We start from the raw sequence: 6,000 nt of genomic DNA on the forward strand, positions 1-6,000 counted from the left end.
GTCCAGACGTCCACTGCAGCCACTGAGGACGGACGGATGTGAGACGGGAGAACAGGCCCACGGGACTGACGGCCAGTGGGAGACCCAGGGGCAGGGACCAGAGGGCCCCAACCCAGGCAACCGGGGGGACCGGGCGGGAGACGCACACTGAGCTTAGGGCTCAAGGTGTTGCTTACAGGGTATTTGGACAACAAGGCTCAGACTTCCAGACAAAGTTGGGATATTAGCTAATGTTACAGTAAACTTGCCCTGCTTGAAATAACAGAGTCATCGCCTGGCGGTTTCTGGGGCTCCTGGGCTCGGCACGGCCTAGGCGGCTCCACTGGCCCGGCCTTGCCGCAAGGCTTCCGCCAGGTGTGAGCAGGGGCTGCGGTCTCATCCGACCGGGACCCACATCTAGGCTCATGACCAGGGTGTTGGCAGGCCAGTCCCGGGCCTCGGTTCCCTGAGTCGCTGGCCGGTGCCTCCTGCCACCGTGGGCCCCCAGCACGAGGGAGCGTCGGGCAGCAAGGCAGCTCCAGCCTTCGGAGCCCAGTCACAGAATTGATGTCCCTTACCTCTTCCGCAAGGCGTTGGGACCGCCTGCTCTCCGGGGGACGGCGCCACAAACACCTGAGGTGGGGGAGGGGCTGCTGGGGGCCCGTCAGAAGATTCTGGCAGCCAGATGCCACGTTCTGAAGCGTGGGTGAAGGACACACTGGGGACGCTGCAGCACGAGCGGAGCGGAAGGAAGGCGCGCAGCTGTGCTGTACCAGCAGCAGGGTGGGGAACGCCGCCTCCACACAAGCGGGGGAGAGCGCGTCCCAACGCCAGCGGCCCTGGGCTGCTGTGCTGGCACCCAGCGCCGCTGGAGGGGACACGCCGGACACTCGTTCAGTGCGCACCACACGCTGCCTCCCTCCCCAGCTGTGGCTCCTCTCGTTACCATCGGAGGAAGGCATTTACACAGAACTCAGGATGAGTGTGAGCTCTGGAAACACTCAGTGTGTACTTGCCATCTGATGGTGACGGTAGCTGTGCAGATCCCTGCAAGAGAACGAGTGTTTTCACGAGCATGTGACCAGGTGCAAGTTTGTGCCCTCACACAGACGGTTCCGAGGGAGGCGGACCAACGTAGCAAGAGCCGGGTGCAGCTCGTCAGGAAGCCCCAGCAAACACGGACAGACGCGCCTGAACAAAACAGCCAGGGCCGGGGACCGGCTCCACGTGGGGGTGTGGAGCGGCCACCTTCCGTCTGCTCCTCGAGCTGCAAATAGGCTTCTGTGGGTGGCCCTTCTCACTTTCCAGAAATAATTAGGAGCCATCTGTCCTCGTGTTGGTTTTGGGGGAAGAGAAATGCGAGGTTTGGCGCCCCTGCTGAAGCACATGCTGAGAGAGGCACCGACCCGTTTCGTGGACGGTGCTGCCTATTGACAGACATGGGTCTCAGATGTCCGTTCAGTGACCCAGGTGCCTCTGCCACAGCGTGGAGCCAGTGTCTGGGTCCACACTGGCTTTGCGGGCCTGTGAGACGGGTCCTGGGAATGTGTGGGGTGGTGCGCCCAGAGCCTCCGGGCTGTGACGAGCTGCTGCCTGCCGCCCACAGGCCCGGGGGGCCCGGAGTGGCCGTGCAGCAGCCCCCCAGCGCTCCAGGCACCCTGCGGGGGGCCCCAGAAGGCTGGGTCGTGGCCTGTGGGCTGCTCTGCCTGCCTGCATAACTGTAACTGCTCATTTCCTCCTTTCTCCTCTCTAGTTTCCAAGAAATTAAGTACTTACCTGACACAGGGCCACCATCAAACACCACAAGTCCCAGCAGGGGCTGAACCGCTCATCATCCAAGTGAAAACGGCACAGGCACCGGGTGCCCCTCGGCCTCACCATCCGTGTTATCCAGGCCCGGGAAGCAGCCAGTGGCACCTTGCAGCTGGGGCTTCTCAAACACAGGCCTTTGCTTCTGTGTTGGNGTCCAAGAAATTAAGTACTTACAAGTACCTGACACAGGGCCACCATCAAACACCACAAGTCCCAGCAGGGGCTGAACCGCTCATCATCCAAGTGAAAACGGCACAGGCACCGGGTGCCCCTCGGCCTCACCATCCGTGTTATCCAGGCCCGGGAAGCAGCCAGTGGCACCTTGCAGCTGGGGCTTCTCAAACACAGGCCTTTGCTTCTGTGTTGGCACAATCCTCTCATTCTCTGTGTGTGCACACGTGTGCACGTGGTTGTGTGAGATGCAGCGCAAGTGTGTATATGTGAGTCTGTTTTTGTGATGCAGTGTATGTGCATGTGTGTTTGGTGTGTGATGCAGTGCAGGTGTGTGTGTGTGTGTGTGTAGTGTGTCTGATGTGGGGTGTGTGTGGTTTGTATTTAGTGTGAGGTGCAGTGCATGTTTGTGTGTGTAAGTGCACATGGTGTGTGTGATGCAGCGTGTGTGGTTGTGTGTGCATAGTATATGATGCAGTGCGTGTGAGTGGTGTGTGTGTGCTGTGTGAGACACGGTGCATGTTTGTGTGTGTGACTGAGTGTGCATGTGTGATTCAGTGCATGTATATGTGTGCGTGTACATGGTGTGTGTGATGCAGTGTATGTGGTGCACACACACATGGTGTGTGCGGCACAGTACATGTGTGTTTGGTGTGTGATGTGCTTGTGTGTTACATCATTTGTACATTCACTATGCATAGAATCAAGCCAGCAGGGCTGACTCCTCTTAGGCCCATATATTAATGCAGCTGCTTCTCATCAAAATGAAAACATTTGCTTTTCGAAAGGTCACCATTAAGAAAATGAAAATACAAGCCACAGGCAGAAATGAAATATTTGTAAATCCTATACTTGTGTCCAGTATAAAGAATTCAAAATTCAGTTATAAGATAAATGACCCAGTGTTTTAACTTTTTAAATGGGCAAAATATCTGAACCAGCTGTTCACCAAGGAGGGCCCAAGTGTGGCAGATAAGCACGTCGACATCGTTACCATCAGGAAAACACAAAGCCACAGTAAGGCACCATTACACACCCATTAGAACGGATAGAATCAAAAGTGAAGCTGCAGATATGAAACTTTACTAGTGCGGATATCAAATCATATCACTTTGAGAAGCAGTTTGGTGTTTTCTTAAAAAGTGAAAAATATACTTACATTTCAGTCAGCAATCCCATTTCCACTTTCTCACCCATTAGAGCGAGAACACGGGTATTCACGTACCACGGGTGCTGGGAGACTCTGAGGTACCATTACTCAAAATTAACTAATAACTGACTGGAAGTTTGTGTAAGAGTAAGCTCCGTGTCAACAACTTTTTCACTTTATGAATTTTTATCGCCCACAGTAGGCACATGACGACCCGAGTTCATTGCACGTAGTAAGTGTGTAAGCTTACCAGAGGTGTTCTGTCTGAAAAATACTAGATGTTTTTAATAGTCTTACTTTAAAAAATGTTTGGTTTTTTTTTTTTAATTTCTAGGAGAGAGAGAGACAGCGTGAGCAGGGGAGGGTCAGAGAGAGAGGGAGTCACAGACTGAGACAGGCTCCAGGCTGTGAGCTGGCAGTCAGCACAGAGCCCGACGCGGGGCTCGAACCCACGAACCGCGAGGTCATGACCTGAGCGAAAGTCGGACGCTTAACCGACTAAGCCACCCAGACGTCTTACTTTAAAAAGTCTTCGTTACTCCAAGGTTATACAAATATCCACGTTCTCTGCTAATATTTTCACCATTTTTACTCGTTCTGCATTTTAATTTCCAAGCAGTCACGTCACCCCAGCCGGCGCCCGCACTTCGCCCAGAACCTGGTGCCCCGGCTCCCCCGGGAGACCCTCTTCCGCCGCGCCTTCACCTGAGCTTCCGGCAGGGAGCCCCCGCGTCATTCCTTTTCATAGCTGTTGACAATCCCCCACGTGTTTATTTCCGTACAAATTTTAGAACAGTATTTGTGCGGTTCCGAGAAACGCGGAGCTCGAAGCGGAGTTACGACGCCGGGGCGAGCGGCGCCCCTGGTCCCCGCTCCGCGCCCGGAAACCGCCCCGGAAGTCGGTCTCCGCCGGGGGAGCGGGCCGGAAGTGCCCCGCGCGTGTGGCGGTGCGCTCGGAAGCTCCGCCGGTGCAGAAATGGGTTGGGGGCGACCCCCACGTTCCGGGGGGAGCGGGAGCGGGACAGGGAGCGGGCCCCGCGCCAGCTCTTCCAGCGGGAAAGGATCGTTCCCTCCAGAGAATCCACTTTGTTTCCTTAGACACCCGGTGGCCATACTTCTGTGGAGACCCAGGCCGTTCGGAGCCTCCCTGGAAGCATCGCCTCACCGCGATCCTTTAGGTACAGTCTGAGCACCTTCCCCTCGCTCTCTCCGGCCTGGGGAACAGCCGCCTCCAGAGTCAGGCAAGACTGAGCCCGTTTTCGGGCAGCGGTGTGGACGCTGCTCGGGCTCGGGCGGCAGGAGTGCGGTGTCGACGCCGCGCGGAGGGGCCCTGGCGTCGCCGGCCGCCCCACGCGCTGCCCTCTCTGCTGGCGCCCAGGGGACTGACTTACGTTCCGCTTCCATACTCCTTTATGAGTTAGAGTCACAATGCTTTGTTTTCATAGGATTTTAGTAACTGTACAAGCCTTTAGAAGCCCCTTTCTAAATAAAATCCCGTATGTTGTGGTGCCCTGGGTGGCACCGGCGGCTAAGCGTGGGTCTTCTGGTTTCCACTGAGGTCATGACCTCACAGTGTGGGTTTGAGCCCCGCATCGGGCTCTGTGCGGACAGCGCTGAGCCTGCTTGGGATTNCATGACCTGAGCCGAAGTCAGCCACCCAGGGGCCCCTGGAATATTATTTTTTCAATCTAGTGCTTCCTTCTTCCACCGGAAAATGAGCTGCTAACCTTCGTATGAAAAGGTTGGTTGTGTGAGACACAAGCCTGCTCAGTGCGGTGGCCTGTCTGTCGCAGTGGCCTCTCTTTCCTGCACGCGTGTCCCTAGTGTGACCTGGACACTCACAGCCTTACATGTTAGGCAAAGCCTGCTGTTAGAATATCAGGTCCTAGAGATCAAAGAGTCTGTTTAAATCGCGTGGCACCATGCCAGCCCCCAGAAAGAAAACTCCACCCAGTGGGCGCCTGTGGCGTGTCATGATGGTAGATCACTGGTGTATTTTAGGGGAGAACTTTGTGTAGGACTTTCTAAGGAGCTGGTCTCTAATAGTAGTTATCAGACCAAGTTACTGGGAGGATTTCCTCTGGACTGTTTATCTGCGGTGGAGGTAAGATCACACGTGTGAAGCTACTTCTTGCCTAATTTTACAGGGGTTCCACTCTGCCAACGTCCGTCAAATGGCTTGTATTAATTGTCTATTGCTACGTGGCAAATTCCCACCAATGTAGTGGCCTGAAATGACTCACCTGAAAGTACGCAGGGGTCCTGTGCCTGGCAAGCTCAGCTGGGTCCCGGGCTGGTGCCTCTCAAGGTGGCAGTCACGTGTCAGAACAGGTCCGCTGCCCTTTCTGGAGATTTACGGGAAGCGCCTGTTTCTAGGCAGACTGAGTGCTGATAGACCTACTGCTCTCGCTCCCGTGTCGCCCTCTGTCTCTAAGTTGGTACCGGTGGGTCTAGTCTCCTCATACTTCAGATCTCTCGGGCTTCCTGCTTTCCCTCACTTCTCAGTTTTTAAAGGTGCTTGTGATTGCATTGGCCCTACCTGGATAATCGAGGACAGTCCTCAGTTTCCTACAGCTGCTGCAAGAAATGAGCACGGGGCGGCAATGCCGTGATCTCCGAGGCAGGTCCCTTTGTCCATTTGTAACTGAGCCCCGCTGCACCCGCAGACTTGGGAGCCCCACGGGCCAGGGTGGGGGCTCCGCAGCGGGAAGAAACGCCCTGTGGCCTCCCCCCTGTGGCCTCCCCCCAGCCAGCAGCGCTAGACCTTTACAGGCGGAGCTCCTGTGCGATGTCTTGTGTGCAGTCATCCCAAGGGCGCACGGACGGCCTCCCAGGAGCTGCCAGCTCTGAGGCCCTGCACATGAGGCCTCACAACGGCAGCCAGTGCA

The sequence above is a fragment of the Crocuta crocuta genome, unplaced genomic scaffold (genome assembly GCF_008692635.1).
Source record: "Crocuta crocuta isolate KB4526 unplaced genomic scaffold, BGI_CrCroc_1.0 scaffold89, whole genome shotgun sequence".
NCBI lineage: Eukaryota > Metazoa > Chordata > Mammalia > Carnivora > Hyaenidae > Crocuta > Crocuta crocuta.